The following is a 12603-nucleotide window of genomic DNA, read 5'->3' on the forward strand; positions in this document are numbered from 1 at the left end:
CCAACTACTGGTTCTTTATTGAGGCCTCGTCGACTACTGGTTCCCCGTCAGAGGTCCCGTTTACTCCTCATTCCTGGTCAGAGGCAGACTCCTCTGTCCCTCTGAGAGACCTGTTTCTCCTTCAGTGGCAAGGCCGAAACCTACTGCTCTCCTCATTTGGTGTCCTCCCGGCTGAGAGACTTCACTCTATGCATGTCTTAGTTCCAAATGACCTGACCAGAGCACGAGTGTCACTGCCTGTTGCGCATGGATTTTGGCTTCACTTGTGTACATGGAAGAAGACAGAGGTGTGCTGTCCATATTAATATATAGGCCTACAGTTGATGGTTGCAAAATATAGTGCAATAAGTTGTTCAATGTGGTGGGTGGATCATGCCACCCTCTGGAAATGCTCCTGCTTGTTTCGCCCACACTTAGGCTACAGTAGAAAGCCATGATTACCAGCCGCCATAAAACCTAATGAAGAAGAAGGAGGGGACAGGCTATGTAGGCTCCTGCATGATAAATAGATTCACTTGTGGCTTAATTTTGATAGCAGGCCTAGCCAATCAAAGTTCTACATTATGCAGGTTATTACATTTTTTATTTTTTTTGCCTAAAAGCAAAATCATATGCTACATTTATTCACCACGAACTGATAAATAAATAGCCTATTGTAAAGTAAAAGCAACATTTAAAAAAAAAAAAGAAAAAAAAAAGCAAACTAATTAAAAAATGCAGTGGTCTTATTTGGTGGCTAAATGTTAGATTTCAGCACAGTGTGGTCAGGGTTTATGATTCTATTGGGAGCAATCTCATAAATGAAGAAGGGGATTCCACTTGGTTATTCATCACTACTGTAAAAAAAAAACAACCCTCAGTCCCAAGGTAACGCTTCACAGGAAGATGAAGCCCCCTGCTCTCCTGCTCCTCCCCCATCATCATCATCATCATCATCATCATAGAGAGTGAAATCATTGGCTCACATGAGGAAACCTTTAAACTGAGGAGGAAACACGGCGGTAGAAAACTACAGCAATTGCGTTTTTTTTCCCCAGTTAAACCAAAACGTCATGTGAGGCAGAGAATAGAAAGAGTTCGTCTGGAGTTTTAGCAAGATGTTAGAGGGACAGACTTTCAGAAAATATGTCAGTACTGACGGGGAGGAAATAATGGAGCAACCACGGAACTTACATTGACAGCGAACGTGAATGTTGCGTCTCTGGTTTAGCTCGCTAACGACGAGCTGTGTTTGAAGTTCAGAGACCGACCGACCGACCGACCGAGAGACCGACCGAGCTGTGTTGGAACAGGAGCAGCCCCCGCACCTCACAGGGCAACGGGCAGAGTAAACTGAGTGAGTGAGTTTGTGTTTTTGTTTCGTTTGAGAAGTTACAATTAGATTAACGTTACGACAAAGGTAAAACAGCTGGTATGTGCCCTGAAGACAGACCTGCTGTAACTTCAAAAGTAAGCGTAATAACATTGTTGTTTATCTGGCTCAAAAGTGTTGCGTTAAAGGGTTTAACAAGACAGAAGCAGGGATTAATAATTAAGTTGTCCTTTAGAAGTATTAATCTAATCATTCGACAGGTGCCATATTTCTCTGCAGGTTTCTATAAGCCTATCAGTCATACTAGACATAGGCCTAGAAGCTACCAGAAACTATGGTTAGGACGACCTGAATTCAACAGATGTGTAGTAGTTGGGGGTTATAAAATGGTAAAAAAAAAAAAAATACCTGTTATAAAATGGTTTTATGACAGCCAATATAAGAATTGAATCGATCAATCAATCTTCAATCAATCAGTCAGTCAATCATTTAGTTACTCACCACTTTTGGTGATGTTGTCCGTGTGTTTCTTGTCTTCTGTGTGTCTTCTGCAACGCAAATTTCCCCTTGTGGGATAATAAAGAATCTGAATCTGAATCTGAATCTGAAACTTAAGCTAAAGCCTTCCGGAGTTATTTGTCATTTCTTTATTGAAATCAAACAACATAAAAGAGAGACACAGTTCTGCATTTCTATATTCAACACAGTGCTATTCGTCATATGTCAAAAGCCACAGAAAGTCAGTGTACAGGCAAGGTCTATTTGTCAGCAACTAAATCCAAACATTTCGTTAAAAGTGTTGTTTGAAAAAATGCAGACTTTCTATCAGGTTTAATGAGGTATACACACATGAGGGACTGTGTATTAAATTTGATTGTTTTAATAACCGTAATATGCTTAACTTTCTCTCTCAACTGTCAAGTCTTTTTTCCAGTTTAAGCTTCATAACGTATTCTTACTTTTAGTCAGGGAGAAGTGTTGTTTTCAATGTTTACGTCATCCCAAAACAAGAAAAGTTCTCAAACTGACTGTGAGCCATGTTCAAGGAATGACTGTGTCAAGGAAGCAGATACAGTAGTAACACTACTTTTATCATAAGCAGACACATTTTGATAATTTGTCAAATGCAAATTGTGGTCGGATGGAAATGGTGTTTTTGTTGTTGTTGCATAAAATGTAATTGTGTTTAAAAAATTAAACATATGAAATCCTTATTGGTTTAAATCTTAGTGTAGGCATGTATTGATTCATTAAGCTACTTTTGAAAATACGTACAGACAGACAGTTGAGCAATTTGGTTTAGCTCTTTACTGGAAGAGCAAATCATTGACATACATGTATGGCCTAAGTACATTATTCTTGCATCAGGGGTTATGTGTTAGATTCTGCAAGATTTATCCAGGTCAGATACAAAGAACCGCACTTTCAGCAGATGTATGACTTGGCTAGTGGAACAAAAACTGACAGCAGAGCTGCAGCTTCTTGCTTTGCTATGTTACTGCTACTTAGTGCCAGAATAATGTTCAGAGCAATTGTAGGAGTAGATGAATATCTCACAAAGTTTTGTGAAGAGAAGAGCCAGCAGTGCTTAGCAACATTCATATTAGACCACCCAAACTGTGTAGGAGGGAAAGGAAAAGTCTTTACCTTCTCACTTGCATTACATTAATCTGTGGTGTATTGCAAACATTTATTTTGTTTGTTTTGCATTAAGTAATGTTGACTGGTGATTTTCAAACGTCACCATTGCGTGGAGCCTGCCTCTGTTTGCTGCAGTCCCATATCAGTGATGTCCAGAGGTTTAGCAACCAGAAATCGATGCATAGTGACAGAGAAAGAGGGAGGATGAAAGAGAGAGAGGGAATCAACACATGGTGAGTGCAATGTAAAACTGAAGTTAGCAAACACAAAAACAAAATGCAGCAAAGAAGGTAACTGCTACAGGCTGTGAGCAAAGTAGGCTAAGCAACTAAGTAGTGATCTGTGTGTAGTGAAGTGACTGCGAAGGTTGTTCCATGGAAAAACAATGCGACCAATGCACTTGAGAGAGACTGCAGAATTGCTGAACGCAGATGGCGAAAAACAAAAATAGAAATTGATAAAAATATACTCATAGAAGCAATAAAAGACTACAACAAAGCCGTCCGAAAATCAAGGCAAGAATATTTCTCAAACCTGATAAACAGCAACATTCACAACCCCAGACATCTTTTCAGAACAATAGATTCTCTGTTACACCCCACAACCAATAACAGCTCAGTGCTCTAAGGATCTAAATGTGAGGTTTTTGCTGGCTATTTCAGGGATAAAATAGTTGACATTAGGTCTGGTATCTGTCAGCAAAGCAAACACATCGCACTTTTTCCAGTATCATATACAATCAGTGATGTCAAGTTGGAAAGTTTTGCCCTGGTTGATGCTGCAACACTCAGGACAGAGGTAACAGAAATGAAGCCATCCACGTGCTCCCTTGACCCAATTCCAACATTCCTTTTTAAAACCATTTTTAATTCAGTATCAGAAGATGTCCTCGACATAGTAAATCACTCCTTACAGCTAGGTGTTGTCCCTACCGATTTTAAGACTGCCTTAATTAAACCTCTTTTAAAAAAAGGGAACCTGGATATTTTAACACCTAGTAATTTTAGACCCATCTCAAACCTGCCATTTTTAAGCAAAATTTTAGAGAAGTTAGTTTTTAATCAGTTGAGTGCCTTTTTAACCTCAAACACTACATTAGAAATGTTTCAATCTTGCTTTAGGGTACGCCACAGCACTGAGACGGCCCTGCTAAAAGTAGTTAATGATATCAGAAAAAACCTTGACAACAACAGGCCTTCAGTTCTGGTACTACTCGACCTCAGTGCTGCTTTCGATACTGTTGACCACCAGATTCTTTTAGATAGACTAAGTGAGCATGTAGGCCTTTCTGGAAATGTTTTTAACTGGTTCACCTCGTATTTGTGTGACAGAAAATGTTTTGTATCGATAGAAGATTGCACCTCCAAACAATACGAGGTCTCCAGTGGGGTACCACAAGGATCAATTTTAGGACCACTACTTTTTAATTTGTACGTTACCCATGGGTGGTGTCATCAGGAGGCACGGAATCTCTTTCCACAGCTATGCTGATGACACTCAGCTCTATGTGGCCGTGTCTCCTGATGACACCAGACAAATTGACTCACTTTTTAGTTGTATTTTAGATATAAAAGCCTGGATGTCACAGAACTTTTTGCAGCTCAACCAGGACAAAACAAAGGTTTTAATCATCGGTTCAAAGGCTCAGAGAGAGAAACTGGCCCCCAAACTAAAAAAAATAGGACTCAACCCAAGTCAAGAAGCACAGAATCTTGGGGTGATCTTTGACTCAGATTTGAATTTTAAGGCCCACGTAAAGGGTGTCACAAAAACAGCATTTTACCACCTGAAAAACATCGCCAAAGTGAGGCCATTTCTCTCTCTGAGCCAAACAGAGAGACTAATGCACGCTTTTATTACTAGCAGGCTGGACTATTGTAACGCTCTCCTTTCTGGTCTTCCAAAAAACACAACAAATCGGCTTCAGCTACTACAAAAATTTGCCGCACGAGTACTGACAAAGACCAGAAGGAGAGCACACATCACACCTGTTTTAAAATCTTTACACTGGCTGCCTGTTAGTTTTCGTGTTGATTTTAAAATTATTTTATTAGTTTATAAAGCATTACATGGCCTTGCACCAGACTACCTATCAGATATGATTTTAGCTTATGAACCAGTACGGCCCCTCAGATCCTCCAGTTTCTCTCTCTTAGTTGTTCCACAGAGCAGGACAAAAACCTTTGGCGATGCTGCTTTCAGCTGTTACGCTCCGAGACTGTGGAACAACCTTCCTGAGGGTCTGAGAGGAGCCCAGAATATCGAGATTTTTAAACGCAGTCTTAAAACTTATTTATTCAGTCTGGCTTTTATATAGTGTTTTATATCAATTAAAATCTTAACATTACTGTATTGTCTTTTTATCCTACTACAATTTTAAATATTTTCCTCTTATATATTTATTTTAATATCTTGTTGCTTTTATGTGTCGTATTTTATTTTATTGTATTTTATTTTTATACATATATTTTATTTGTAATTCTTATTGGTGTGCATTGGTCTCTCAATGATTTTATAAACTACTTTCTGTCAATAACTTTTCTGCACTCTTGTTAAGCACTTTGAACTGCAATTTAATTTGTCTGAAAGGTGCTATATAAATAAAGTTTGATTGATTGATTGGTTGATTGATCTGCCTGCTGTATCCACTTTTTAGATTACCAGACCAACCAATCATGAAACCATTTCACAAAGTAAGTTCACTGCATAGTTACATTTGACTCTTTTAGGGAAGTAGAATCACACTGAAATGACTGGTGTTGTTTCTGTGGTGTGGGAAGTGGGTGAGCAGGTATGCCAAAGAGATACAGACTTAACTACTTAACTCTCTGGTTTTACTGTTTGCTACGTGACAAAGGATTACAATCAACAATCAAACCATGATTTCGGTTCACTTTTCCAGGCTTTCCAGGCCCTTTCTTAATTTGATAGATTTATTTTCTTTTGCATTTAAGCGAAGATATAAGGAAGGCTTTTGAAAAAGATTACTGAGGTATCTTTCAAACAGACAGAAGGAGATTTCTAAAGGTGTGTTCAAACCAAATATTACTTTCTAACATGTACATCTTGGCCAGGCTACGTGAATGATGCAGTTAAAAAACTATAAATTCATGTAATTTGTAAATGATCAATCCATAAATTGCAATAAGAAAAAAAAATCATATAACGCTGTCTCCCTTGACATGACTGGACATGACTTTGCATCACTAATGGGGATCTAACCTACATTTTTTAATACTGTAAAGACTTTTGCCTTATAGTCTTGCAAACAGTCCTATAAGCATAAATTGTGGAGATGCACCGATACCACTTTTTTGCAAACCAAGTACAAGTACAAGTACTTACATTTGGGTACTCACCGATACGAGCACCGTTATGATTACTTAATGCCCTGATCCGCGTCTGTTTCTTTGGTCACAAGTCTCTGAAGCACTGTCACAGCAGGAATTACATCTGATGCTAAAGCATCGGACAAGCTCACTTTTCGAGTTAACTCCTCAAACGGAGCCAAAACAGACAATTTTTTTTCCAGAAGTGTCCACTGGTGCGCTGTAAGATTGTTGGGGAGTTCATATTCGGAGCCAAATATTCCCAGAGCCCGCTTCTGCTCGGTGAGAGACTGTAGCATGTAGTACGTGCTATTCCAGCGCGTCTGCACGTCTTGTTGGAATCTTCTTACGGGCTGGTTGAGCTGCAGCTGAATGTCTTCCAGGCGGGAGTAGGCTAATGCCGAATGCTTCAAATGTCCAACAATTTTACGTCTGACTGACACCGCGTCAGCTACACTCCTCTGAGCCAAAAGTCCTTCGTTAACAGCTAGCTGTAGCGTGTGACCCACGCACGTAAGGCTGAGGAGTGCAAAGTTTGCAGTCTGCTCTTCTTTTGTCGTCATCGTTTACGCTGAAATATCTCCACACCGCTGACATCTCGCATCTTGCACATTAATATTATGAACTCAGACATGACTGCGTTTGGTCTGCTGACAAATCTAAAAGGTCAAATTACAGGTTGTGTTTTGCCAAGGTGAATAAACACAAAATCTTGAGAGTAGACTGAAATTTCTTTCTTTTTCTGAACACTCAGAAAGGCATTCATTACAGACAGCACATTTTATTTGTAAAAAGATGTATGACACCGACTCAAATCAAGCAAGGACACTATTGTGAAAACCTCTCGGCTTTACTGGAAATGTTACACAAAACTTTGACCCAAGACTTTCTGAAGTCTCCTTTCAGTCCATTGTGACCGGAGGTCATACCCCAGTCATTCATACAACCCTCTCGTCTCTCTCTCACCAGTTGTTGTTTCAGAAGACATGAATAATGGTCAATAGCTTTTCCATATATCAATGTTTTTACATCTTTGCCAGAACTGTTGTTCTATGTTGTGCTCACACGTAATGATTGTGAGAGAGTTTAATTCATACACCAAAGAGTATTCTTCTTAGTTGTGAACAAAATATTTGGATTTAAAATTAAATTGTCCATCCTTGTCTGAATCATGTGATACTTGTTGTATGTTCACTGGCCGCTCAAGACTTTGTCATTTTGGAGGAATTTCTGTTTGTTTGCTAGCTAGCTTTGGCTCAGTTAAGACCTGTTGATATTATTGGCATGCTTGAGGTGAAACAACTGTGATATTCGACATGTTTACAGTACGACTTCATCTCTTGAGTCTTTATTAATTGAAGTCCCTTAAGAAAGCATTGCCAGCAGGTTTATACAAGTTGGAGTGTACTTGAATGTGCCTTTCTCAGTTCGCTCAACTGGATAGTGGACTTGTAAAGAGTTTCTCTTTGCCAAACTGGTCCATTAAGTTCTATCAAGTGTAACAGTCATAGGTTTCTCTGCAGAAAGATGCCGCCATGAGCAGGCTCAATCTTAGTTTCTGCTGATGTGTTGAGTTGGTCTCTTCATCTTAAAGCTGGTCTATCAGATTGAGCGCCCTTTCTGCTACTCAGTCATAAAATTGTGACGGTTGATCTAAGGCGACAGTTGTTCTGTGTCTCCTTTCTCAGTGTTAGAAACCTGGATCGCTACATAGTTGTCTTAGGTCTCTTAGTATTTCTTAGCTATAAATCTATTTTAAAGACTTTTTACACATTGTTTAGTTTGGAACAGTTATTAATCAAATCTTATCTTGAATAATGGTTTAACATCAAATACATCAGTATACAGAAAATTGCCATTACGTCTTAAATGCACAGTATGTAAAATCCGCCGCCAGAGGGCTCTCAATCAAAACAATAACAAAAGATGATATCGAGGCCTGCTGGGAATCATGGGAGTGATTCTCTCTGCTACTCCCCCCGACCCCCCGGTGAAAACAAACTCCGTGTTGACCGTAGTCAATACTAACGGGCGAAACCCAACTGAGAAAGAGAATATGTTTACCAACTTGTTATCCAAGTATCATTCACGTTTTTAGCACAGCAGGACATACAGCAACAGTACGGCAGCTTTCAGTAGCAACTCCCGCTTCCTAAAGCAGCGGTCTTTGACGTAACATCTGGTGTTTCCTTGGCAAGGATAAACATTTTGTGTGTGTCATAGCGGCTCATCATGGGGGCTACACTACCCATTACAATATAATTACTGATTTCTCAGGCTTTAATAACTGTTTATCATCTGTTTAAAATTTGACATATTCTACCTTTAAATCCCTACTTAACACATTTTCCCAGCATGTTTTGTCTGAAAAACAGTCTAAAACCCCAAAGTGGGTTTTGACATGCCTTTTTGTATAATGGCACATATTTTTACTTGTTGAAGTACCACTTGAAAAGAAAAATCCCGCCTTTGTCCTTGACAAAGGTTCAGAGGGACTCCAACATATCTTTCTAATAAATTGGTGATACTTAGCAAGAGGGGGTGCAGGATTTTTTCTTTTCAAGTGATAGATTGTCATCCTAAGCACCTACCTCATGAGATAGTTGGATGTGCAAACCCCTCCTTAAAATACTCGTTGAAGTAAGAAAGAAAAAAAATGAGGTAAAGGGTCTGTTATTATGAGAAATCAAAATTAATTTAGTATTAAAACCTGTGCTCTTCCAACTTTTATATCTAAAGGAAAATAAGCTTTATTATGAATTCACAAGTCACTTTCTAGTAAAATAAAGCATTTGATTGACATTACTCATTGGTAGAAATTTCTAAGGAATAAAACAACCATCTATATCAAACAAGGTCCATCTGTGAGTTTTGTGACTAAGAATATTGTGACCTTGGCTTTGACAAGCTAAGACTTATTTAGCATAGTCAGTAATTGTAAATTACATTTTGTTTTTACAATTGGGGACTTTTGTTTGTGCATTAACACACGTTTGGTGCCGCTATGGAGTGGACTGTTGCCAAACTAGATTTCATATTTTATGACATGAACTTCTGTTGCCTTACATGCAACTTGGTCAAAGACATTGAGTTGAATGGCCAGTGCAACATGTCTGGAGGCTTATTAAAGAAGTTGTTTCAGTGCCCAGCTTTGGAGCAAAACAGCCGTGAAGGGAAAAATGTGTCCAAGCTGACAGCTTTGACCTCAACTAGCAGTGAGTTTCAGATAAGACACTGTAAGGAACTGGTCAGGGTCTCTGCCTGTCTGCCACCTGATAAACATTTTGGGTGTGCAAACACACTGAAAGTAAGTAAGCATTGTTTTATTAATTCTTAAACATGTGTCAACTTTCCAATTTTATATCACAGGTCTCCCAATATGTTGCATCAATAACTCTCTTCGTGCTGAGGACTTTTAATCCAATGCGGCACATTTTTTAAGTTGCACATATTTCTGTGTTGTCTACTACATAAGATACTCTACCATTCCAACAGTTAACATTTGCATAAACTTTGCTTGCCTAAATTTTAAACTGGTTATGTGTGTTGAAATTCAATTCAGCATAAATCTGATTACAACAGGCAAATCCACAGGTGGGCCCAGTTGGCATAAAATAAGCTTGGTTGACCACCACCAAGTTAAAGCTGTACCATATTATTTAGTGCTGGGAGGCTACATAGAGCCAATTAAACAAAACTGATGAAGAGCCATTGTTTTACTTTATTTTGTTAAACGTGCAAGCAGGACACACCTTGATCTTTGATCTTTGATCAAGTGATGCTGAATGCATTTGAATGCATTTATTGAATAGAACCTTACTTTCATGTGAATTTCCAAGAGTCACATAGCGTGTTGAGCTGCTGTCAGGAACATAAATCTAGAACATAACAGTGCTGTAAACAGTACTGGTTTATCATCACATAAAATAACAAGCCACAGTGTGAAATTGCCATTTTTATTGATTGTGAGCCCTTTTTAAATCAAACATGCTCATTTCAATGGTATCCTTTAAGGATCTATATATCGGGACCACTTCTATTATCTGTAATTTTATAATTCCTTTTTACTGCTTGCTGTATGCCTTTTTCTATACTCATGATACCACCTTGTATGGCACTAGCGCCATTGCAAATCAGATAAATAACAGATGACAAACTGCTTTCGGTGACTTACCTTCAACACCCTTAGGTCCTGATTTACTAAAGGTTTGCATGTGTTAAAACGTGTGTAAACCTGATACCACCCACGAACCGGAGGCCGTGAATGTTAAGTTTTGTTTGGCTATAAATAGGCCACAATATAGGTTTAATCATGGTGTTTCTCTTCATTAATGATCATTGAATGTAAATGAAAAAATAAATGCAGACCATTTATTTTTCTGTCATTCCAAACATATTAATACTAGTGGGGAAAAACACGATATTTACGCCTCCTTTTATTCTTCCTATGTCTCCTCCTAACAACAATAACAACAACTAACGCTGGTCTCCTGGATTAGCACCTTCCTCTCAAAGGAAGGTAAATCAGTTGGTAAATCACAATGCGTTCACTAAATTAACTTATTTAAATTTTCTCCTCCTAGTAATTTACCCGCTAGGGCAGAAACGCCCCATATTGCATATTAATTAAAGCGAACTTACTACAGTCATGACCAAAAGAATGTTCTGTTGAATAGCTATTCAAGGATGGTGTTATCAGCTGATCAGAGTTCAACTAAAACAGGGAGCTTGACAGTATGAATACAAACACCATCAACAACAGGATGCACAAACTTTACAGAGAGAAACGAGTCAAACAATTAATAGATTGTAGGCAATGACAAACAAAACTGTCCTCTAAAAACAACAACTAAAAGACTTGCATTTCCAACTAACAAATAATGTTATAAATCATGAAATTACCTTTAGTTGAAGTAATTTCAACCAGGTTATGAAAAAACAGAACTGACCAGATGATTTAAATAGTTTACAATTTGGTAACTGAGTTTTGTGCAATTTCTACTGAAGATTTTACATTATTAGATTTTCTAATAATAATGTATATTAAAGATTGCTTTTTAGCACTTGATATTGTCCAGCTAAAGTTGAAGGAAATTTTATCAGTGTTGAATTGCACATAAACCAATTATTGGAGGTATTCAAATGTCTTAAAGATGGCATCAGACTAAAGTGTGAAGGTCATCAAAGTCATTGTAATTCATTTTTCAGGGGACAAGAATATGTGTACCAAAGTATATGGCAATCCATAGAGCAGTATTTGGCATGCAAAACGATGCCTCTCTGCTGCTGATACTACAAGAGGAAAAGTCTGGGGTTTGCAAAAGTCAGGAGGATTCATCCTGAGGACACTATGAATATCACTGCCAAAATTCATGCCAATCCATGCTGTTCAAATTTAACAATGTGGCTCAAAGTGCTGGACTGACAGAGCACCATAGCATGCTAGCTTATAAAGTTCCTCAAATATTACTTCACTGATGTACTTCCATGTTTCCACAAAAGGAAAAACAATATTATAATATCAGAGCTGTTTTGTCCCTTACAGTGGAGCCAAATGCATGAATCTGTCAATCTTCTTCTAAACAAATTTTCAGTAGTATGAAGTGTCATCAAATGTTTAGAACTGTTATAGCAACAAATAGGGATGTAACGATTCACTCAACTCACGATATGATTTGCGATACTGGCTTCACGATATAGTTCTTTCACAATTTATTTTACAAAATGAGACTGTTGACAAATTATGACTGAAAAAGATTCCTTTACGGGTTGCAAACCCACTTGTCAGTGTGGTTTGGCCTTTTAATGTTTTTTTTTTTCTCATCAAGGGAAGTGATTGGACCTTCTCATTGTGGTGTGATTAAATGCTGCATCATGTTGGTTGTGATATTTGTGTAGTTCCCTGTCTTCTTGCAATATTTTGCACACAGTTTTTGTCTTGTCTGTTATCTTCTCAACTCTTTAGTTTTCTGTCTTGGGGAAGCCAAAATGCTTCCACACCACCGATTTAAAAGACGGTGGTGCGTCCTCAATTTCAAAATGTTGCTCTGGAGCTGCCAACCGCCTCTGCTCTACAGCTGCTGACGCTCACCATATTATTGTGATCCTTTTTTCAGAGTACCGATGTGAATCTTGACAACTTTGAATTGATTTATCACAATTTTTACGATGAATCTTTACATCCCGAGCAACAAATGTTCAATGAATAAAAAAGAGAAAGTCCATTTCTGAACATGTAGATTGGGGACAAGACTAAGACAGTCTGTATTTGTAACTTTACCACACTGCAGTCTTTATAGCTTCCGTTATTTTGTGTTCTAT

At 38.2% G+C, this 12603-nt stretch overlaps 1 protein-coding gene across 2 annotated transcripts in view; it reads left to right on the forward strand.

The window, feature by feature from the left end:
- The first annotated feature begins 973 nt into the window (after positions 1-973).
- jak2a (Janus kinase 2a) overlaps positions 974-12603 on the forward strand; it is a 30460-nt gene continuing 18830 nt past the window's right edge. The window contains exon 1 of one of the 2 annotated variants that reach the window (XM_065965497.1): positions 974-1340. The gene's annotated coding sequence lies outside the window, so the exon portion shown is untranslated. The remainder of the gene's footprint in view (positions 1341-12603) is intronic. The other variant, XM_020629877.3, reaches the window with a different exon arrangement.

This window comes from Labrus bergylta, chromosome 17 (genome assembly GCF_963930695.1).
Source record: "Labrus bergylta chromosome 17, fLabBer1.1, whole genome shotgun sequence".
NCBI lineage: Eukaryota > Metazoa > Chordata > Actinopteri > Labriformes > Labridae > Labrus > Labrus bergylta.